Source organism: Phalacrocorax carbo, chromosome 7, assembly GCF_963921805.1.
Source record: "Phalacrocorax carbo chromosome 7, bPhaCar2.1, whole genome shotgun sequence".
NCBI classification, from domain to species: Eukaryota; Metazoa; Chordata; class Aves; order Suliformes; family Phalacrocoracidae; genus Phalacrocorax; species Phalacrocorax carbo.
This window is the reverse complement of record NC_087519.1, coordinates 31919859-31945433: the sequence shown is the minus strand read 5'-3', so window position 1 is coordinate 31945433 and position 25575 is coordinate 31919859. Positions and strand designations below refer to the sequence as shown.

The following is a 25575-nucleotide window of genomic DNA, read 5'->3' as shown; positions in this document are numbered from 1 at the left end:
ACTGACACATTACCTTTCAATTCAAATAAAATACTAAGTATTCAACTTATTTAGTTAATCAGAAAAGACTGAAATAATTAATATGATAAAATATAGCATAAAAACTTGGTGGTTTTCTGACTATTAAGAAATTTTGCTACCTGACAAATGTATCTTTATATTCAGGGTACTTAACACAGGTCCAGCAGAAGTGGGAAGACAAAGCTGTGCACACTTTGCAGTGCCCAAATGCCTCCAAGCTAAGCAGTTCACACCAATACAGAGTAGCTGTTTTAGAAAAAGAAACAGATTTCTCCTCCCAAAGAGTTATCAAATTTACGTACAAATACATGTGATGTTATTCTCATTAAAATCATTATGTGTATAAAAGGCCAAGGTCCTCCTGCAATAAAAGGGCTGAAAATTAAAACTGGATCCTCTATGTGGAACAATTTACTCATATACTGAACTGAAGCATCTCTTTTGTACTCTTAATTTTCTTACTTTACATAAATGAATACACACTTCAGACAAGCTACAATATATGACCACCATGGAAAGACACAATTCAAGACAAGACAAAATACCAATAGCTGCTGAGTCCATAATAAGAAACACCCTTTCTGTTGTTTTTTGTTCAATCTCCCTTCTAGTACCTCCCAGAGAACATCATGTTGTGGGCAAAGGAGTTTCAGTCCCTTGCTCTGCTGGGGAAGGGGTCACTGGTCCTATTAACTTGAAATTGCCTGTTTTCTATTTCAGACAGTGACATACAGGACTTAGTCCAGTGCCATGCTGCCAAAACGCTGAAGGAGCGGAAGAACATGACATACGAGAAGAAGCTGAGAGAGCTGGGTTTGGTCAGGCTTGAGAAGAGAAGGACAAGGGGAAAAAACATGCAGAAAATACACCTAAGTGCTGTCATTCACAATCCTAATGCTGACTATAAACTTAACATATGACTTCTACATAAACCCTATCAGTTACTTCAAATCTCAATCCCGCAATAACTATTTTTATATTTATAATTTTTGCAAGACTTTTGAAAGTTTTACAAAAATCTTAAGTGCTGACCTAATTTAAAAGTTTAAGAGTAATAATTAGAAGTGACTGTGAGACTTGTAAATCCATTAAGAGATACTGGAGACCTTTATAGGTCATCAACATATGTTAGAGCTTAGTATTTACTTAAAATGCAGAAATTTTAATTTTTCAAACTCTCTATTATTTGGATTTTTTCTCTTGTTCTCTTCTTGTGTTTCTAACTCCTGAAGAGTCCAAATACATGCTTCCAAGTCTCTGATCCTTTATAGTTCAAGCTATGTGGAGTGTGCACAAAATTAGGTTATGATTTGCAAAAAAAGGCTTAGCTCAAAAATTAAAAAAATGCAGCATGTGCAATAATTACTTCATTTAAAGAAGAGTTGTGCAGAAATGAAAGTTACCAGAAGACTGAAGAACCCTTTATATTGATTAGAGTTTAAAAGGCTAACAAGAATAAAGACTCCTCTTTAAAAGAATAACAATAATAAAGAATCCTGTGAACAGGTATTAGTACAGGGTAATCACCACTAATGAGTAATCATTAGAAAACGCATTCTAACATCTTAAGGGATCTCAAGCATGAACAGAAAGGAGGTAACAATTTATGGAATATGGATATTCATAGCAATGGAAAGGTTTACCCATCTCAGCACCAGATTCTTCTTTATAGAATAATAAGGCCATTTCCTTTTCTTTTTCACCTTTAATTTTATGTTTCTGGAATTATATTAGGACAGTTAGTCTAATGAAGATCAAGTAAACAGAAACACATGCCTTTGCAAGTTCTACCATTGATTAGTCTTTACGTATCTATTATGATTTTAGCATACTAAGCTATTGCAACTAATGTTTGTACAAATCAGATCAACGTTGCCTTAAGGTAAAAATAACTGATCAGCTCCAAAATCTGCACTGAACTGGAATAACAACGCTAGCATCTTTTATGCAGTGTCCTTTATATTGTGTGATGCCCTGGGGGCTTGTATGTCAAAACACAGTTGGGTTAATTAAAACCAAGGTCAAATGAACAGTGTTTCTAGTTTATTTTGTAAGTAGGTATTACATCAAATTTCCTAATATCAGCAAGTCAGGTATCTAAATTTGAGCTGCAAAATTAGTCCTAAACATCAGTTAATTTAATAAGGGTCATGGAGAGATTAATATCTATTTAAAGGAATAAGAAAGTAATAGTGAGTGCTACACATTCTGCTGAACCTCCTATAGTACATCTGAGGTTTCACAGCTTCCTTAGCCCATTGTTCTTTTTTTTTCATTTGTACCAAGAGTTGTAGATAGTTAAAAGGAAAAACCCATTTATAGAAAACAGTGCCATATATACCGATCAAAAACTAAAACATTTACATGTTTTCTTATCTCGCCAGTATTCTTGCAACAATTAGCAAGTAGGAGGAAAGGAGTGCTCCTGAGTGTATAATGTAAGCTGACTGGCTTATTTTCCTTACCAGGTATGCATTAGAGCCTGGTTTAAGCCTGACTTTATTTCTTATTGTGGGAATAAGAACCTGCAGCTCAACCGAATGTATGCCAAGCTCTTAAATGGTCTGATTGCTGTGGGCATCGTGTCAGCTTTGTTGTGTAGGAGACAGTCACACTCCTATGTAAACAGCATTAAATATACCAGAGAACTAACGACCTTCAGAATTCGGGGAAAATGTCTCTCCCCAAATAGATTTTACTTAATCTCGGGTACGCAAATTCTACAGACACATTAATTTAAATGTCAGGTTTGCTATGCATATGCCCCAAATCACCTGTTTTGATAGACTTGTACCAAACCTTATCAACTAGCTTCACAGCTACAATTCTGAAAGCTTGATCCAGGCAGTATTGGAATTGTACACTTAACATTTTTCTTGCATTATATTAGTAATGTCCAGTCAAAATCTCAGGAGTGGCTGGAATTACACAGATTTGAGTTAAACAAGCTTGAAGTTTTCTAAGGCCTCTGAATATAAAAGTGACCTTAAAAATTACTTGTTTTCAAATTACAGACTCAATTAGGGAATGAAAAGGATTATGGCCTCTGCTGCTTTTCTAACAGAGGCTTGGTTTATTATCATTAATAAATGATACTTAACCCAGACATCCACAGAAAGATAAAACCAGTATATTTTTCTCAGAGAGAATACCCTTTAGTGACCTGTATTGGAAAGATCCTCAGATCTTCAACTTAAAATCTGTAATTATAAAAATAATGGTCCTTCAAGGTCTAAAAACCTGATGAATTTACTACATTTGTCTTAAGGAAATGCTCATGATACACTAAAGACTCTCAGTACAAAATGACCCTCCAGCTGCATCCACACAATTTTTGGGAGGTCACAGGACTCATGGCTTCAGGGAAGCCTGAAGACACTCTCACCTTCTTCATCACTTGATTGCCAACAAGGACTGTTCTGGAAAGAGGGTCAGCTTCTGCTGCATCCACTTTCAGGGGTGATGGCTGCCCTGTGCTCCCCCATAGTAATTAATCAGTCTCCCAATCTAGAATGTTTGCAACTGATAGATTTCTACCCTCAGATCCTTCTCACCTGCTCTCCTTTCTTCCTGCTTCAAAGGTTAGTTTATAGCATAATGTATTTCCCCCCACCAAAAAAAAAAATCCCTCCTAACAGTCCTAAAATAAATAATAATTAAAAAAAAAACCAAAAACCCACAACACAACAAACAAACCCAAACCACAGAAAAAGCCCCAACCAAAACTAAACCCCAAAACCACAAAAAGCCCCCATTTTCTCTCCACCCATCAACTCTTCTGTGCCCAAGTTTTCCCTCCCACCCTAAAGGTGACGCCTTGGGTTTGAGATGCTATTGTTGTTTTCATGTCCTTTGCAGAAGCAGGTATTTTTGTTGTCATTCAGCATAATTTAACTTCCCTAAATTCATGGTCCAAGGCAAAATGTCATATGAATGTTCTGCCAATTTGGTTTTCAATTTTAAATTCATCATTCCCAAAATCATACTGAAGCCCTCATTCAATTAAAGCCTCTTCATTTACTTCAATTACACCAGTACTGATCCTGTTTCTTCCGACACAATTCCACCATAATCTGGTTACTTTTCACTGTAGCCATCATATTTCTCTTTTAAATACATAATCCCATGTACATTTATAACATACAGACTGAACAATGTTATCCAAACATTGAAAAAGGAATGAAAGAAAAGTAATTTGCCTGTTGTTCTGAGCAGATGCAGAAAAGCTCCATGTTTCATTGTCACTTGGAGGTCTGACTGTAGTTTCCACAGATATTGGATAGTCACATTAGGCACTCTGTTCTTCCAAAGGACATAAAATGGCAGACCACTTCAGTGGCTACTCTCCACTTCCAGTTTACTAAGCATGGAAATTATTATGCCAGTAACACATCCGTGTACATCACCTGGGACAGACTCTCCTACCTCAGGTTAATGCAATTCTTTGGAATAAACACAGCATGTCCAGAGGCTCTGAAACAAGTCACTTTGGGCCCCACATTGCCTTTCTCCCTCTTCCCAGTCTGCCTAGATGACATGTCATATCACACTGTGGGACTTTAGATCTCAACTACATCTACTACACCCTCAATAACAAAGATTCATGTCTCACAGCGTATTTCACAGTGCTTTCCCAATTTCAGTTTGAATGCTTCAGGTGATAACACTTCCACTGAGAAACTCCTCAGCAACATTAACAGCACCTACTTACAATTTTTTTGTCCCTTGGTATTTGTCTTAATGATACCCCTTTACTGCCTCCCTCATTGCTGAACACCAAAAAATTTTTAAAAAAAGTTATCTGTGCTTACATACAACTAATTTGTTCACAATTAGATTAACTTTATTATACCCATTCTCCTTTCCATAGTTCCTGTTCAATCTTTCCTTCGAGTCCTCCAACTTGCTTTCTTTAATTCTCTAATAAAGTTTTACTTACTTTTGCTGTGAATCTGGAATTCAGTACAGCATTCTGTGTGGAACCAGAACTACCTATAACATCAGCTCTAAACTAAACTTGTAGTGTGTTGCAACTACTGGTTTCTCCAATATTTCTTAGAAAGCCCCACCTCTTCTGTTTTTAACTAGTCACACATGTATCATTCTAGTTCTCCAAATTATTCTTATCCAACAATTAATTTTTCCCTCACAAGCTTTCCATAGATCTATTTGGTATCATCTTTTTCCAGGCGGAAAGTAATTTTGATTTCTACCTCTGCAGCACAGATACAGCTTCTGGTTTTCATTCACTGAAAGATTTGTACTGTGACACACATTCCCTCTTCCAGATGCTTAATAAAGTTATTAAGTGAGAAATTATCTCATTTACTACCTCACTATACATTTCATGAAACCCAACTGAACTACCTCTATCTGTGCGTGTGCATGATCTTTCATCTGGTTTTCTAGAACTGAAGCTGCCAAGTATTGGATCAGAATAAGGGCAAGAGCATGCCTGCAGCCTCGAGAGGCTCAGAGACCAAAGCTAGTAAAAAGATTATGTTTGAGTCTAGGAGTAGAGAACCAAACATAGAACCAAACACTGACAAGTTCACCAATATGAACTTGCATCAAAAAAGTACACAGATTTTGAATATATTTCGAAATGTGGAAAAGAACAATGCAAAAGAGGGGATTTCTTTAAAAAAAAAAACAAACAAAAAACACAAAAGTTATTTTTTATATCTTTTTTAGCAACAATTAGGTTTGCCTGATCTTTAATCCTGAAAACAAAGGAGGTTTTAAGTGGACGTTACAGCTTAAAATTACTACTCTTTCTTCAGTGGATGAAGAATGTTTACAAGCTGCTGGAAAACCATGCTTTTCTCCAGCAGAGGTAGACAGAAATATCTGCCAATCTCTATTGACCTTTTCTCCCTGAAAGATTTTTCATACCATAGTGCCTATCATTGCTTGATTATTTGCCATACAAGCTGATAAGCCTCCACACTCAGAGTTGATCCTTTTAATAAAATATAAGTCTCACCCTCAATTAGTCCAGCAATTACAGCAATTATAAACAACTGTCACCCTCTAAAGAGTAAGTGATCACACATTAAAAGCTGTCAAGGTACATTGTGACCTACTACGTCCCCTCTGACTGGGAAACAACTGTGGATGTGACCTCCAGAGATGGGCAGAGTTTTCTGATGGATTAAGTTTGTCTTTGCTTTAGCTAGAAAAATTAAAGAACTAGCATAAGCATTCATGTGTGGCTGTTTCTGCACACCTACCTAAAGCAAAACAAGAGCAGCTGACAGCTGATAATGTGAAAGGCAGATGTCGCACCTAGGAGACTGCTTTCCATTTCTTAACCTCAATCCTTTGGTTGGAACTTGCTGCTGTTTTCAGCAACAGAGTGTTCATCCTCATTAAGCCATGAAACAGATTTGAGTTAAAATTGATTTAGCATTAATTAATAAAAATGCCATAAAGCAGCACTCAGACATCCTGTAAAAGCATCTATTTGTAAATTACACTGAAGCCACCGGGCAAATTAAACCTATGAACACTCAGTACTCCAGTATGCAATCATTAAGCCAAGCCACAAATACCGTGAGAATCAAGTTATCAAGCATAAACTTATCTGTGGTAGCCAACAGTGTCACAGTGCATTAATGCTCTTGACCCACAGTAAACACAAGAAAACCTGAATGAAAGGACCAGGCTCAGATTACGCCGTATTTGCTACTGACACGTAAGCAGTCACCAGTGACTAGGAAAGTATTTGGATATTTACATCTACTGCCCTCAAAGATACAATGAAAGAGAATCCCAGAGTGGAATATTCTGGTCTGGGCAGGGGTCTGAAACCTGCTTTTGTATTCTCTACTGAAGGACAAGGACCTGTAGAATCAATAGATGACTAACAAATATATTGCTCCCAGTAATTTGTTTAACTGAAGTCACTTCAGCTATATTTTGCAACAGATGTTTGTGAACTGCCATGAAGGTCACCTTATTCAGTTCATCACAATCTACCTTCAAAATTATAGAATGCATTAACCAAACTCTGCTTCAAAACAATGAAAACAGGTTTCTTTGCCAATTTGGCCTATTCCTATTTTTGAAGCCTCCAATCTAGGGTCTGTAAAGATGTACACATTTTCAGTGTAAGTGAATAGTCTCACTGATCTGGTGTATAAAACTAATAACGCAATTAACCCTTTACAGAATCAGAAAGTCAATTCCAAATTTAGATTTTCAATTTAAACACTGAAGTACTCTGCTACACAACAGAGATGGAGGGCATATAACCAGATTCAGCATTTACATTAATGTCAAAACTAGATATTGCATCTTCAAACATTTGCTTTTCATTTCTCTGGTATGATCTTGTATTTCTGCAGTTATAAAATTGGATTTATTGACCTGAATTACTGGAGTGTGAAATATGAAGTAGTCTGTGATTCTAACATTCTTCAAAAAAGCCAAGTACTATAAATTAGTTGGTAATAACATGTGTTTGTACTGTGAAAAAAAGTTTAATAAAAAATATTCAAAACTAAAAATCTACTTCCTCAGTAGATAAGAGCCACCAAGCATCATAAGGTATTACCTGCCTCATGTATTCAAGAGTGGTAGTATGGTGTTTTATGGAAAGAGAAAACACATTTGGAGAAAATGAAAATACGAAACTGGGAAGTTTGTTTTTAATACTTACTTAAATGAAACAATCATATTTTTCCCTCCATGCACCTCCCTCATGATAGGCAAGAAACAATGTTACTTCCCAAGCACTTCTTTCTCAAAACTTAAATATACACTTTATCAACACAGAAAATATACAGGATCACTATGACTTCTGTAAGGCTGTCAGGGAAATACTGCTCACTTTCACACTCAGAGTACCCCAGGCATACTCACAGTCATCCCACCTGCTCAGGCAGGAAGCCTAAAAAGTAACACTTTATCAATTATTTGCATACAAACCCAAATACCACACATTAGAAACGGCCTCTAACAGGCAAGCCCTTTGTCCAGCAGCATCTTCAGTTTTACCCGCACAGGAGGACAAGACTTACAAGTTGGAAATACTTTAATATGCACGTATTGTTTGAGCATCCCATTGCTACAATTTCTGAAAAGGGAACCACAGAATCACACAGAATCACAGGTTGGAAGGGACCTCAGGGATCATCTAGTCCAACCGTTCTAGGAAGAGCACAGTCTAGACAAGATGGCCCAGCACCCTGTCCAGACGACTCTTGAAAGTGTCCAATGTGGCCGAGACAACCACTTCCCTGGGGAGATTATTCCAATGGGTGACTGGCCTCACTGTGAAAAATTTCCCTCTCGTGTCCAATTGGAATCTCCCCAAGAGCAACTTGTGTCCGTTCCCCCTTGTCCTCTCCATGTGACTCCTTATAAAAAGGGAGTCTCCGTCTTCTTTGTAGCTACCCCTTAAGTACTGATACATGGTGATGAGATCCCCTCTGAGCCTCCTTTTCTCAAGGCTGAACAAACCCAGTTCTCCCAGCCTATCCTCATATGGCAGGCTTCCCAGTCTTTTGATCATCTTGGTGGCCCTTCTCTGCACCCCTTCCAGCCTGCCCACATCCTTTCTTGTATAGCAGGGACCAGAACTGTACACAGTACTCCAGGTGTGGCCTGACAAGCGCTGAGTAGAGCGAGATGACATCTTCTTTCTCTCTGCTGGTGATGCCCTTTTTGATGCAACCCAGCATCCTGTTGGCCTTCTTGGCCACAGCAGCACACTGTTGGCTCATGTTGAGCTTCCTGCCCACCAGGACCCCCAGGTCCCTTTCCACAGAGCTGCTCTCCAGCCAGGTGCATCCCAGCCTGTGCTGCACTCCTGGATTATGTTTTCCCAAGTGCATGACCTCACACTTGTCCTTGTTGATCTTCATAAGGTTCTTGCTGGCCCACTCTTCCAGCCTATCCAGATCTTCCTGCAGAGCAGCTCTCCCTTCTGGAGTGTCTACTTCCCCACTCAGCTTGGTGTCATCAGCAAACTTCATCAGGTTACACTTGATGCCGTTATCCAGATCACTTATGAAGATGTTGAATAACATTGGGCCCAATATTGACCCTCGGGACACCACTTGTGACAGGTTGGCACTTGGAAAAGGAGCCTTTTAGGGTGCAGCCTGTCAGCCAGTTCCCCACCCACTGCACAGACCACTTGTCTAGGCCATGACACATCAAATTTCTCCTGGAGGATGCCGTGAGGAACCATATGGCAAGTCTTGGAGAAGTCCAGGCAGACAGTGTCCACCACCTGCCCCATGTCAACCAGGGAAGTCACTTTGTCATAGAAGGCCACCAGGTTTGTCAAACACGATCTGCCTTTAGTGAAGCCATGTTGGCTGTTCCCAATCACGTGCTTCATTTGACTTGTGGTGGACCCCAGGAGGACGCATTCCATAACTTTCCCACGGACTGAAGTAAGGCTGATGGACCTATAGTTACTCAGACCTTCCCTTGAGCTCTTCTTGTAGATAGGGGTAACATTTGCCTTCCTCCAGTCCTCTGGGACATCCCCCGTTCTCCATGACTTCTTGAAGATTATGGAGAGTGGCCTCATGATAATGTCGGCCAGTTCTCTCAACACCCTCAGGTGGACGGTGTCAGGGCCCATCGATTTGTAGGGGTCAAACTCTGAAATAATTCACATACTAACTCTTCCTTCACTGATGGTGGGTCAGTGTTTGGATCAACCGGCAATTTCGTTCCCAAAGCTTGGGACCCAACAGTGTTGGTAAAGACAGAGGTGAAGAAGGTGTTGAGGACCTCTGCCTTTTCAGCATGATTGGTGATTGACTCTCCTATTCTGTTTAACAGTGGGCCTATGTTTTCCTTCTGTTTCTGCTTGTGGTTGACATACCTGAAGAATCCTTTCTTGTTATTTTTGATATCTACAGCCAGTTTCAATTCAAGCTGGGCTTTTGCTTTTCTAACTGCATCTCTGCACACTCTGGCAATGCCCTTGTATCTCTCAACAGATAATCCTCCACATCTCCATCTCTGGTATGCTTCTCCTTTGGATTTGAGTAGACCTAGGAGTTTGTGGTTGAGCCAAGGGGGCCTCTTGCTCCACTTACTTCCCTTTCCTTTTTAGGGGATAAACTGGTTTTGTGCTTCCAGGAGAGAGTTCTTGAAGAACTCCCAGCACTCACTAGCTCCTTGGTCTTCCGTGGAAGCATCCCATGGAATCCCTCTCAACTGAGCCCTGAGTGAGCTGAAGTTTGCTCTTCTAAAATCCAGAACCCTTGTCTTATTACTGACCTTCAGCACGCTCAGCAGGATCCCAAACTCCACAATACTGTGATCACTGCAGCCAAGGCTATCACTAACAGTGTTGTAACACAGCAGGTTTTCTCGGTTTGTGAATAGCAAGTCCAGCAGTGCCTCACTCCTGGTTGGCACATCTAACATTTGTATGAGGAAACAGTCCTTTATGCATTCCAGGAATTTGGTGGGTGACATGCGAGCTGCCATATGGTTCTTCCAGCAGATGTCTGGGTAGTTGAAGTCACCCATAAGGACCAGGTTCTGTTGGCCAGAAGCTTGCTTTAGTGCCCCAAGTATCGCTCATCGGCATTGCCATTGTGGTTAGGAGGATGGTAGCAGATGCCCACTGTGAGGTCCTGCTTGGAGATGACCCCTTTCGCTTCAACCCAGAGGCATACCTCTAGTGACTCCCTGTCAGGCTGGCAGATGGGTGCCCCTCCGCCCTTCATCAGACAGTCACCCACCATGAGCACTTGTCGTTTCTTTTTACGATGTCCACTGTACGTTGCTGGTACAGATTCCCCTTGCAGGGGACTTTGCAGACCTTGCTCATGGGTGTCCTCAGTTGTTAAGGCTTCATATCTGTTTCCGATTGTGAGGGTGCAGGGTGCAGGCTGATGTGGAGTCCTGCTTCCGTGAGTCACCAGGGTCCACAGTGCCTCATTCCTGGAGGTGGCTGCCACAGGAAAAAGATTCTGACACCACCTTTCTATCTCTGCCTCAGCTCCTCAAATACTGCACAGCCTCTTAACCGTTTCTTGCAGTTCAGCCACCTGACGTAACAGGTCATCAACATGTACACACCTTGTGCAGGTACTTACCTTTTCATCAGGATAAAGATTTGGGCATTTCCTGCAACCCACTGGCTGTATTGATGGTTCCTTTCTTACCAGATCCATCTGGGTGGATGCATCAGACATCTCAGGGGCTTTCGCTGCAGGAACAGTGGTTTTAGCTCTGAGGTGAGTGCCCACCATTTCGTTGGGGACCAAAGCACTTGCCTGAGCTGTAGACCTACAAGCAGGCTGCGGCATCCCTCCTGCTCACCCTGCCTGTGCGAGGGCCATGCCACGCCCTGTTTGCCCATCCTGGTCACTCGCTCTCCCCAGGGGCCGTTTAAATCTCCCACCGTTGCTTCCGGCAACGCCCCATGCCGCATCAGCTGCACATCAGCCTCGCTTGCAGGAGCTGCCAGCTCCTGACGGGTGCCTCTGCTCACCCTCAGGCTTCTTGGGTTCAAGGAACCACCTTGCCTGCCCCGATCTAGTGCTGAGCCACGGGACTTGCCCCTGCTGCTGCTATGCTCCTCGCTGACTGAGTGCTGTTGGTGGTTAAGCCACACTTAATCAAAAACATTAAAGTGGAAGTGCACTTTTGTATAAGGATGAACATTCAAATTTAACCCAAAACCTATGTTTCTCTTAAAAGATTTTTTTTTTCAAATTGGATTCTTAAATACCAGAAGGATCTTCAGGTCTTGCCAGCTGCCTCAGTTTATACTAGCTATTTTTCTTATAGAAAATAAGATATGCAACCTAATATGGTTTTGGGATTGAATGTTACCTTTTGGAATGATCAATCTTCAAGGTTGGTAGGTCAGCAAAGTACATTTTGCAGGCACTTATCTTTTGCTGCTGTTGGCAATTTAAAACATCATAAGTGACAAAGGCGGAGAGCCGGGAAGGAATCCAGTTCACAGGGGCACCCTGGGCTACACAAGTGAAGCGTATACTTGTGAAAGCTTCATCTCCTTTCAGGGATAACGTGTAACATACCTCCAGGATACTAAGATGAAAGTCACGTTACTGACAGACTGGTTTATTGTAGTTCTCCCAGAATCTCAAGGAGATTAAGAGGTTGTCAGAAAGATATCATGGAGTTGTTTTCTTTGATAAAGATTTTACAGTTAGGATCAGTTGAAAGAAATATCAACCACAAAAGAAGTCAGTTTTGTTCAATATCAATTTGGTCTCTGTTTGGTAGTCTGTTTAGTCTCTAAGCACCAAGGTAAGCTGCTTAATTAATCTTTGCAAGGAGTCAAGCAAATATTCTTTGATAATATACTAATTAGAAAGTCTTAAGCGCAATAAAGAATCTGTAAGGATATGCAGCCCTAAAAGTAAGCTATTTTCACACCCTAAGTAGATAATGATTACATTTATGCTGAGTTCAACCAAAAAATACAAGAATTAGAAGCTAATGCAAATTATTTACAATTCCATGGAATAATTAATGCCCATGAAACTCTCCAACACTTATCATCACTTCTTCAGTGTACAGTCAGGTGGTCGATACAAATGCGTTGTCTAAAAGAAGGAAAGTTCTTATAAATCATCTGTGACATTGGATCTATGCATGAACTGAGATGCTTGTGCAATAGAGGTCTTTAAGAACAAAATGTAATGCCTCCAAGTTTTCTTGTATCAAAAGCAATATCTACAATATGAACTTGGGTAAAAATAATTACATACTCTCAGTAATTCTGTCTTTTCTAATATTTAGAGGGGGGTTCTTTTGCTCATTAGGCAGTGTTCACTTTTTACTGACACATTATAAAAACACACAATTCTCAGGACAGTGAAAACTGGAAGAATATAACAGAAGAAATGGTCAATCTACAATCATGGGTTTTTTTCTTGAATTTTTTTCCCCAAAGTATACCCCACTTCAACAGCATGAGAGAACAGGACAGGCCTTTGGAGTGACCTGGTATGTTCTCATTTCAGAGCAGAGCAAGAAATTTCATCTAAGGAATGAAATGAAGCTTCAGTGTTTTGTGAATAGGGAAGCACAGGCTGCCGTCCTTCATATAGACTCCTGAGATACATGCTTGAAGTGCTAGCAGACTTCAAGAGAGAAAAAAGAAAAACCATTCAGCCTAAAGCTATGAGGGTGAATGTCAGCTCTAACAAATGCACAGGAGGATCATTTTCTTCCTAAGATTAACTGTTTGAGAACACAGCTTTCCAGTAAAGGAACCTTTATAAGCATAGTCATTGTACAAACAGTAATATAAAAAAATACTAGGAAGAGAGGTGGGGGCCACTTTTGTCAAAGGCATACACTATATTAGCTATTTCTAACTTTTAGTTCTTTACATGCAAACTATTATCAGTAAGAACCTACATTATTTTATTCAAGTCCCTTCAATTAGAAATATATCTTAGATATAAAATAGCAGCCAAATTCAGCAATAATTTATAGTAAGAGCTTTCCTGCAGCTAAACTATACAGCATAAGTTATCCAGAATAAAATTTGGCCCTATATATGTTTCTGTGGAAAAGTGAAGACTAAGTGTATGGCCTGCTGAATCGAGGAGACTTGTTTGATTATCTGAACTTTGATTGTCCATGGGTGCCATGCAAATGGCCCAGAAGCTATTGCCTACAACGAGCTTGTGGAGAATATAACCAAAATAGAAACTAATTCTTTCAGCAAGTTAGAAATAACTTTTTACTCACTTATTTCCTCCAGAATCCTTTTTTCTAGTTTGTTTGGTTAAATTTACTTTTGATTTCACATCAGGAGATGTTTGTTCATCTTTCAGTACCCACTGCTCAAAAGGCCAGATACTAAAGGTAATTAAGCCACAAGTCACAGATAAATAGCTGGGAAGTGCTCTGTTTGGGAAGGTCTCCCAGCATTGCACAGCTGCTCTATCCTATGTGCCCACTTCTGAACAGCCCCTGCAGAGCCACGTCACATGGGACCAAGCCTCCTCTCCTCAGTGCAACCACATAAACCAGGAGAGGAAAATGAGAGGACTAGTGAATAGCCATACTACCCCAACCCACAACTGGCCAAAATCTCTCTCACCCCTCATTGTCCCATCCTCCATTCAGCACCTCTCCATGACGATAGAGAGAGTCAACTGCCAGATTATTCCTTTCCCCTTTATACATGTTCCTGGTGTCTGTTAGTAGCCCCTCTCAAACTTACAGTTCTAGGTGTCCTCCTGCTTGCTACTGCTGGACCCTCTCCAGTTTGGCGACATCCACCTTATACTGGACAGCCCAAGGTGATGCAAGTTCTTATGCTAAGATCACTTTTCACTTCTTATTTTGATTTTTATCCCATTTATATTATCTAAATAATGTTGTTAAGCCATATAAGATTCCCAAGTCTCTACTAATTCTTAAACAAGCACTAGGAAAAAAAAAATTAGTCTTTCTGACATATATTTTTCTTGCTAAATGTATTTTCAGGTATGAAACACAGCAACCTATTCAACAGCTTTCACCTTATATGAAACAAGGTGTTGATTAAAACCAGTTTAGCAGCTTTGAAAGCAGGGAACACAAAAAGCTGTTTGTTCTGACTCATGTTATGTAAATGGCAGCAAGAGATGGGCAGACCTTTCAGCCTAGCACTTGGGACAGAAAGATTTTACTTGCAAAATCATTAACAGGTTCACAAGTTCTAAAAAAAAAAAAAAAAAAAACCACCACCAAAAATGAGACATTAACAGTATACATTGCTTGGGGTTTTTTTGAGGTTTTTTGTTTTCTTGTTGCTGCTGTTAAAACAGGCAGGGGATGCTCAAAGAAAGCAGAGATCTTTCAGAGGGAATTGGAATGTTTTATAACACTGAAGATGATTTACAAAATGGCTAATCATAAAATACACGTTTTGCTTTCATGTCTTACAGACCAGATGTCTATGCTAAACTATACCCTATGCTAATTACAAATCAGCATTATGAAATTAAAATCTTCACATATAAACTACTTGCTTCTTGCACAGATTTACGTGATTACGGAAAGTGCATTAGTGTCTCACAAGGCAGGTATGTTTGGGAAACATTGTGTTTAAAAGCACATTTAAATTTATGCACACAAAATGCTTCAATTCTCCATACACTAGCCTTCCCACCTAGGCCAGAAACCTTCACTTCCAAACATGATTTATGAAAAATGTCACATCCAATACAACATAGCATGGCTGTTTGTGCAGCAAAATGTGCTTGCAAATGCAGTATCTTAGTATTTATCATCAGTGGCTTCATGCTAAAAATCCTGTAATACAGCTAGTCACTTAGAATCTGATCCACCAGACAGTGGGAAGGAGTTTTATGAAGAGATTCTTCAACCTTTTGCAAGAAATGAGCACTGGACTCGTGACCTTTTGCAATATTTTCTAACCAGCTGCAGAATTACTATTTCCTTTTGTCTTTTTCTAATATACCCTTTCAACTTACAACTTCTGATCTATTGAAACAATGAACTGTGGAAGAAGAAGAACAGAATTAACTACTTCCTCTAAATCTCGTTGTTCCTCATTTCATATTAAGGAACCATTGTTTTCACAATTACCATACTGGAACAAATCACAGATACAACAGAAATATCCTTTTTAGAAGTACAAAAAGCTCTGAATTCCATAAAACTAAAAATTCAGCTTGCACTGTTCAAGATTGAACAGAAATGTGCACTTATTAAATATTTTTTAAGCTTTTCATTTTCATAGTTTCAAGACTGAAAGTAGGAAGGAACCTAAATTCCCTGGTTACCCAGGTACACAGCGCTCTGCCAGCCAGGGAAGAAACCCATTAGGTTTCTAGAATGCTCACACGAATAAATCCAACAGGTTGGCATCTCCTGTTGAAAATCATTATAGTAGAAAAATTCTACTTAATTCTATTAACTGGTTCTAGAATGCCCCCATTTAAATTTCTGTAACTTCAAATTCTAATAACTGAATCTCATTACTGCTTCTGGGTTTTTTGGTAGTGAGAGCACTGCTTACTATCATAAATCTCTCCATCTCCCCCTATATTAGCAGTTATACAATCAAGTAATCCCCTCAGCTTTCCATATAATAAAATGCCTGAATAGGTTGAGGTGATCATAAGTCTCAGTACAAAGGACTATTCCCACACCTTCTTCCTAAATAAAAGGACTTTAAGATCTGTATATGCTCCTTTACATGAGAATTTTTTATTTGGATAGCTCAGCTGAGCTAATTCTTTTCTTTAGCTATCTGGAATATATCACTGCTCCTCTTCCCTGCCTTACTTCCATATTCCTTTTTTAAAATCATTTTTTAAGAGAAAAAACAGAACACAGTGTTTCTATAGCTACATCTGAAACGTCCTTCATTCTAGCTCCCAGTTAAGTACATGCCACAAGGTGCTGCACGCACAGACCTCCCACCCAGGCTCACTGGAATGCCACTTTGTTCAGCCCAAATCACCATCTCTGCAGCAAGCTATCACCTTATGGGATCTAGCCACCATCTTAAAAGCAGAAAGTCACAGGCTCACCTTAGAAATCTATGACAAACCTTTAGAAAGCTCATGCTTCTGGAAAGTCTTCCCCAACAATGTGAAATAGAAGTTCCTACCATACATCCTGTAAGTACAGCAATCCATACACTGGTAACTGAATCAGCTGTTAACCCTCAAGAAAATTATCCTGATGGATTTTTCTACCCCTAGGTACTCTGTGCTGCAGTACCAAAAAAAGGCTGGATTAGTGACTTGATTGCCACTTTTCCTTTGAAGTCTCTCAAAGGAAGGACTGTTCATGCATCAAGAACATATTAGCTCACCAGAGGTGCCTGAACCAGGGGTACTTCAGAATGCACCTCGCATACATATAAATTATCTGAGCGGTTCTTACAAGCTCTGAACATTTCCAGTGTTCAATTCCAGAGTCCCCTAGCTGCCATCCAGCACAGGTACTCCAAAAGCAGAATAAAACATGGATGCAGATCAGGAAGAATATATATTACTTTCTTGTTGAGTCATATCAAGATAAAGTCAATCCTTTTTCCTTCCTTCCTTCCCCTGAAAAAATAAATAATTCAAGACGTCAAAATGCACTTTCTAGAACAACCTATTTTAACTTCACTAAACTTTTATAGCCAGCTGATTGCACCACATCAGGTGTGGATTTTGTAGGCCATATCCAAAGCAGGGTTAAGTTTACATAATAAATCCACTTAATATACATTAAATGAGCAACTGAAACTACACAAACTTTAAAGCAAGAATAACCGGAAGTTGTTTTCTATAGGGTTGCAACTTTTATCATGTATATTGAAAATTTAAAAGAAAAAGAAAAAACCACCCACCAACTAGACTTTTACAGAGCAGTTGCTGGCAAAACTAGGGTACTGGTGAGGAACTGTTTTCTCTAAAAATCAACAAGCATTACTGTCAGAAGTTTGTAATATTCTTCTTTTTTGTTTATTGGCATTTTTTCAGGTGAGCAATTAAGTCAAAGTTTGATTGCGAGGAAAGCTTCATTTGCAAAGAGAAACACATGTCATGAAAACTGATAAAGTGCTTCTAATTGCAGACATTATATTATCTCCAAAAATACCGTAAACTCTTCTTTTTGGGAGGGGGATAGATTTTTCTGTATCTCAAATATATACCCCTATTGAACTAATCAGCTAGTGAGGCAGGAAATTAGACTTCACCTGTCAGGGTGACCTTGTAAAAGTCTTTGTGCAACAAATTATTTAACATACATTCCAAGATAATTCATCAGGAAGGTCAAAGAACTAGACATAGAGCTAAAAAGCACATAATGAAGGAACACATATATGTTTGGGGGGTTTTTTTGTAGCTACATACCCAGGAAATCATATATAGAGCACTCCTCTGTTGAATCTTTATTTTTCATATAGTTTTTAGAGATGAAAAAGCTATTTAAATATAACAGTCTTCAAAAGAAGTTCCCTTTTTTTATTTGATATGCCTATATTACTACACAGTGTTCTATAATCTAGATTAAATCATCTAGGTTAAATTACCAGTTTCTAGAATGAGATCCATGTGGGTAGAAACAAGACACATTACAGCATCTTGTCCTACCAAGCCTCAAAGAGAATGATACTGCTTATATCTCCTTTTGAAACACAAAAAAAACTAGGAAACACCCACAGTGAATGCAACCACAGTACTCAGAAAGGAAAGGAATCAAGGTAATATCATCTCAGTGATTGAAGATAGCACCTGGTTGTCTGAGAATCCTACATTTGGCAGCTTGGAGGACAGAGACACTGGAAATACAAAACTTACACTACTTCGCATTTAAATGAGAAATCCTCAAGCTTTCAGTAGGAAAAACAGCTATATTTTTATTTGTAGAGAATAAAAAGCAAGTGACTACTGTAAATTTGATTGCAAACAATAAAATAGAATATGCAGCTCAAGCATCTGACAGATAAATACTAATGAACAGGGTTTTTAATCCAGATCATAGTAATTTTTTGCTGGTAAACACAGGAGGCATGATTCTGACAAAACGCAAGCAGGCTTTGTTATAACACGCCTTCTTTACTTTCACAGCATGTTTTTTCACTTTTCCATGGTTCTGGGTAGTCTAACACAAACTCTGTACAATTATTTCCAAGTACTTTAAGAGGTTATGTGTCTCCTATAATTGCAGAGGATATTTAAATGTCATGGAGAAAATAGAACACAAAGAATATATACAATCTCTACTTGTCCTTGATAAAAAATTAAGAACGCCACAAACGCAAACATAGCTGTTACAGATCATCCAGTTTCCTCATAAAGACTCTTAGGTGTTGAGTTAAATAAATAGTAAATTGATATGTAAACAGATCAAAGGATAGGAGAGGGAGAGAGAAGATAAATAAGCACTGACAAAGCTGCCTGGGGTTTTTTTTGTGGGTTTGTTTGCTGGGTTGGTTTTTTTTGAAACCAAGTAGTCCCTGCAATGTATGATCTGGTCTCACATGTGTGCTGTAGGCTACTCAACTAGGAAGATGAACTTCAGTATCCATGACCGAACATAGCGCCTGATCACCTAACCCTTAGCTTAATCCTTGTTATGGTCTTGCATTTAAGCTGAAGCCTTCTGACCACATGTGATACATGAATAATAGGCAATTACCTACATTCCTACCCATAAGACTTAAAGATCCCCACTAAATATCAGCATGTGTAAATTATTATCACAGTAATGTGCTTAAATTATAGTTGCTTCTAAAGCGAAGCATTTTCTAGGAGACTTGCATGATGACAAAGTGTAAACCTTTACATGACAGTGAACCAGAACACATCTCTTAGGACAAAAAGATAAGTTAACTCAGCTTTTTTCATTATTATAGTTACACCTGAGGACTAACAGGATCAAAGAATCAAGCCGAAAGACACCCTCCTACTCTTAGCTAGTCTGTCAGACACCTCTTTCTTCCCCCAAAGAGAATGGCTCAGAAGGACTATGAGTTGGAGGCTGATGTACCAGCCATGCCAGAGGGTCTTCCATGATGGAAGATTTCAGCAAACTGTGCAGATCGCTATTAACAGAGTCCAGTCAGGATGGACTGCAGAAACTTACTTTCATAGTGTACCTTCATGGCTTAACTTCTAGCAAAGCAGAATTTATTTTGACAAAACTGAAGAAAATGGAGTGAGATTATGAGCTGTCTGGACTGCAGTTCAGCACAGACAGAATTCTGGACAGAAATGACAGAATTCTTATTTTGTGATGAAAGATTTGAAAACATTGATAGACATTTTCATCAACATACCTTACTGCTTTCAACTAGCTCCAGATGTGCTAAAACATCCTGACAACTAAAACATTGACTTTAGCAAAAAATCAATTAAAAAATGAAAAATATTTAGATTAATTTTTGTAACCTTTAGAAACCAAAGCAGGCATGTCAAAAATTTCATCTGTCGAGAAAAGTTAAATGCCTTTATTTGATTCAAGATTAATACACAGTCTGTGAATGATCGTTAAAAAAGCCTGAAGAAATTTCAGAACTTCACAGCATAACAGAATCTTTATAACTCCTATAAATTCTCATTTTTATCGACTCTCGCAGCAATATCTGTTAAGTACAGGCCCAGAAAGGTGCACAGAAAGCTGAAATTCCTTATACTGTGCAGCTAGAACTAAGAATTTTCTAGACTTCCTACATTTACCCACGGGAGCTACTAGAAAAATCAAGCCACTTGACTGTTATTAGGTGTCCCTCCACCCTCCCTTTACTCTCAGGCAGACTAACACCAAGGCTGGCAGAACAGAAGGCAGATCAGAATCAAGACTAAATTGTAATAGCAGAGAAGTTTTCACTTCATCATTTTCTTCACATGCTAATCACATTGCAGACTTTTTGCAAAAGAAAAAGAAATATGATGGTACATCATCTCTCTCTTAAAACCCATTCCTGTGCAATTTATCCCCCAAGGAAAAACACCACAATAAAATGAAGAAGTCTTCAAGAAAAAGAAGTAAAACCTGACATGCCACGTTCCCTCACAAAGTGTAATTCATTACACCTCAGTAAATTATGACCTTGAGACCACTAAAGTAGTCATTAAATTACTAGGCTATATTTATTCTCTCCGTTTATGAAACGGAGGAAATGCTGAAGCAGAAAAAGGCTTCTCTGTTCAAGCTTTTTCTAAATTATTAAAAAATAAATGTTGCATTTGCATTTAGAATTTGATAAAGATTACCACTGTAATTTTACAGGTTTCTAGTGACATGTTAAAGTGTTTAACAGAGAACTAAGCTGACATTTGGCTTGCAAAGCTTTTGGTTTGAACTAGCGAGTGCATTAATTCCACTGCAAACATTCTAAGCCCACAAAGGCTTATGCTATTGTTCCTGAATTATCCACAAGCTTTGAATTAGCACACTAGGGACCTCCCGGAGGGTCACAGATCATTGATTGTGCCTAGACTAGTCTCAAGCATGCCGATCAATAAGAGACATAATTGGAAGTTCTCAAATTACTGGAAATTTCAAAGGAGAGCTGCAATGTCAACATCACACAACTGGTATAGAAGTATATAAAAATATCAGTCAGAAGGGAGTTTAAAGACAATGCTCTAGCTTCAGCTTTTAAGGACTTTTTGCATTCAGAAACATCTTCCTTCGTCATTGGTAGCTGGCAATTCATCCATAATTTTCTGAATAAAGTTACTTCAGGTTAGGAATACTCAAGATTTGAAAATTCTCTTCTAATTTATATTTGAATAGCTCTGTCAATTTCTGGAATAGGAAACAGAAATAGTAAATAGGTTTTAGGGATTTTTTTGGCAGAAGTGGCAAATCTTAAAGTAAAATCAAATCCATACAAATGAGATAACATATTTCATACAAGGTTTAGATACATCCTAGTCTTACTGAAGAATAAGAGTTCTAAGAGGAATAAATTTCCCTGTCCCTGGTCTCCTAACATTAGAAGTTTATCTAAGCCTTGACCCCTAAATTCAGATGACATACGAGATATGCTGTTAGCATCAAAGAAAGCATGGGAGCCGAACCCCCAACCATCATATGCCACTAACAAAACTGCAAGAACACTAACACCACAGCGGTTTTGATGGCAAAATGAGCCGCTGATGAGGTGTTGCCTAATTTTCAGCACAAACTTTAAAGGTTCCACCAATATTGCAACAATGTACCATTCAATCTCATTACATTTCTTTGCTATTTCTACATAAGGAAGGAAAAAAGCAAAGGGTTTGACCATTCCCTTTCTGGACTTATTACTGCCCGTTGTTTTGACAGGAATAATATCTCCTGTCAGTCCCACTTTTAAAATGCTGCTATTCGGCACATTTCTGTTGACAAAGCCTCAATTCAGACTAGTGTTCATCATCTGGTTGAACACAGATCTTCATCTGAAATAGCAATTAATTGCCAGTGAAAAGACTGCACTTTAAAGATGGCTCATTTCATGTTGAAGTAGCCTGACAAAAGAAAGAAAAAATTTCCAGCAGAGTGCTGAGCAGAGGTCAGATCAGCCATGGGACAACAAGAATCTGGTGCAGGTTTTACAGTTTGTCACTCCAATGAATTAATATTTTATTCTGCCCAAGGGGTGCCATCAGGAGCCAGAATGCTAAAAAAACTATATAAAATACTTCTGTCCTAAAAAATTTCCTGTCCAAGATGATGCTCTTTTTCAACTGGAAACCCATGCTGGCAGGAAAACGAATGAGGTTACCTCTGCAGCCAACCATGACAGGCAGTGCCACGTTGACCGCTCTGCCAGGGCTGTGCATGCAATTAAGTACCTGGAGGGCAGCCACAGGTAGATAAATGCTTTGCACCCTGCACTGGGAGGCAGAGTCTGGAGCAGGATGGGGACGGAGGCAGTCTGCAGGGAACGGTGTTTGTTCAGTTCTTTAATTTATACCTTAATGAGCCAGGGGAAGGCTCTGCTGCAGCTGTGAGTGCAGCACGCTGCCTTGCGCAGAAAGCACGGCTGAGAAGTGTCTGAAAGTTCCTTCCTGGCTCCCACCAGAAAAGGCCATAAAACTTTGATTTGTATTTTGGAAGAATAATGCTTTTACGTAAGGATGAAAGAAAGGATATTCACCCCTACACACAAATAAGAGTACAGGATTGAAATGCCAGAGACCACAGAACAGTGGCTTAAAGCCCTTGATAACTAAACTTTCTACAGGAATCAGTCAATGTGGAGGGCAAACCATGCTCCAAGCTATGATATGCAAAGGCCATATCATAACTTCATGTCCACCACAAATTTGGGGCTTCTACCAAACATACTGAAAAATTAACTGCACTCACGATATAATATATAATATAACAATGTAGTGCTGGAGAGTATTAATCTACTTTGCAGTAAATTATTTAATTTTTCCTTTATAAAATACATGAGAGATTACACCGGCTTAATATTATATGCAGAAAAAGTATGCCTTGTGAAATATGAAACACCAACCTCAAACAAAAGGTCTGAGTACAGTTTGCATTTGGTAGTAAGCACTGACAAAAAATACATCTTATCTAACCATTCTTAACCAACATTGACCCTAACAGTTTAAGATTCATAAGCATCTAATTAATGGGTTTTCTTTTGTAACAAATGGAAAGAAAAGGCTTTATAACACCAAAGGAAAATTCTGGGCTTTCAGTTTGAACAGTACACACAGCTTTCATAGGAAGTTGAGTTTGAAGATGTTTTTTCCTAGCCTTCAACATCTCCATCCACCCCAGCCCCAAACACACTTCATCCGTAGTGTGCATGCCCTGCACAGCTGAAATGCAAAGCCACTTAAACTAGGACAACTTGCATATGGTAATAGCTCCCTAATAAAAAAGCAGTCACCGATCATGACACATCTCTTTCCACCGAAGCAGATAAGTTCTCACAAAGCTGGCAAATGACAAGAAAGGTGAAGTACTGGGAAAACCAGGAGCCCACAACAGAGAATAGCATCGCCCATCAGCTCATCCAGCTAAACCATTAACTAAATAATACCTAATACTGTATCCTGCTCTCAGAACATTCAGCTTTGTCACTGTCTGAAACTACACTTTAAATAGAGATTGTGATTTCTATTGCATTTTATATCTCCATTTAACTTCTCCAAGGATGAATTTTATATCAGGTATTCAGTTTTGAACTTTAACTGTCTCTCCTTTTGAAGGCCAAGACACCAGCTAAAGTTGGGGGGGAGGGGGAGGGGTTGAGTTTTTTGTTTGGCTGGTTTTTTAAATTGGAAATTTCTCCCATTAGCAGAAATTACATTTGACAAAGATGTGTACAAGTGATACAGAGAAACAGTTTTTCAGAAATTGTGACTTCTTTCATTCAAAAATTTAATTATAACTTTAAAAAACCCTACATGCCTTCATTCACATCATCCTATACCTCTCAAACTGCCCAATGAGCCATCCTTTCTAAAAAACTTATGTCAAACTAGTGACATGTTCTACCCCATTCTAGCAACAGGACTCTAATGGAAAAGCAGTCCCAAAACAGACAAGCATTTTCAATACCCCCTGAAAGAGGAAAAACAACTCATCTTCTGGAAAGCTGTTAAATATTATGCTCAATTGCATTTTTTTATTGAATAAGCCCCTGCGGAAATAGCATCTCTAAGAACAGAGAGTACATCCAACATGAACACAAATCTTGAAACTCAGCTTTTCTTAATGCTTAACTATCCTAAAATATAAATCTGTCTATAATGCCAATGAAGTCAGAGTCTTGCAACAGCAAAAAAGATAGAATTGGGAACAAAGGAAATACACATTTTTAGTATGTCTGTGATACATTTTAAAATGTTTAAAGATAAAAGGTAAATAATTACTAGTCCAGTTGTAATTAATGGTCTTTGAAACTACAAACATGTAATTTCTATATATTTCCTAACAAACCTTTTATTTCGCTATTCAAGTCATTTTACACCTTGTCTCTCTGATAGCTTTTAATGCCAAGCTATTTAACTGTGACAGCTGGCGAGAAATCAGCTTTGAGTTTTCACATTAAAAATAATTCTGTGTTAGTAGCCAAATACTTGAAAATTGGAAATATTAAAATTTAATGATGGGGAAAAGAATTGTTCCAACTTTAACAAAGAAGAAAAAACTTGAAGTTTGTCAGAAACAGGAGTTTGCTACTATTTAAAAGGAAGAAGTTGTAGGTCTTAAAAGGCTTTTCAGAAGTTTAATAAATTGCCAAGAAGTTAAGGGTAGACAGTCAGAAAGAACAGGGAAACAACTATACAGTCACCATCTGCAGGACAGCTCTAGATTATGAAAATATTGTCTGCATCCTCTCTTAAAATACTTTCTTCTGACCAGTGTCTTTTTTTTCCACTAGCCTCTGACAGCACAACTTTAAATTTACTGTTCATATTTTGCTTATGTTTTTGAGATAGACTTTTTTTGTTTAGGCCATCTCAGTTTGGGCTTTCACAGTGAGTGAGAAGTCATAAAAGCATATAGCACATACATACACATATACACATAGCACAATTCTATTTATGCCAGTGTTTGAAAGAACAAACTTCATGCCAGACTTAACGGGACCAGGGATTTTTGCTTAGGTGTATGGCAAAACATGAGACAACACTTAGAGACGGAGGAGGTTCCAACCGGCTTTTTTTTTTTACTACTGTGAGGAAAACCAAGCTTTGGAACAGGGACCCAGAAAGGCTATGCAGCCTCCTTCCTTGGAAGTTTTAAAGACCCAACTGGACAAAGCCCTAAACAAGCCACTCTGAATCCAGTGCTGAATCTGCTTTGAGCAGGAGGCTGAAGCAGAGACTTCATGGTCCTTTCCAACCTGAATAATCCCATGGTCACAATTCAAGCAGCAACCCTGAATTAAGGAGCAATGCTGAAGCTGAAGAGTCAAGCTGGAGTTCTTGGGAAGGATCTGACCTTTCTGAGGTCACCTCAATGCACAGGCAATGTATGAGGGCCACCATCTGAGGGAACAGTTCAGCCTGCCCTTATTGGTGACCCTTACCCTCCCTCGGGATGTGGAGCCACAGGTTCCCACTCAACCTTCATATAAACATTTCCAGGTCCAAGAATGTAATG

The 25575-nt window shown here is 38.9% G+C and overlaps 1 protein-coding gene across 3 annotated transcripts in view; it reads right to left on the bottom strand.

Annotated features, from left to right (window-relative positions):
* The window catches only part of CLSTN2 (calsyntenin 2), a 449932-nt gene that overhangs the window by 290885 nt on the left and 133472 nt on the right, over positions 1-25575 (bottom strand). The gene's annotated exons all lie outside the window — the stretch shown is intronic.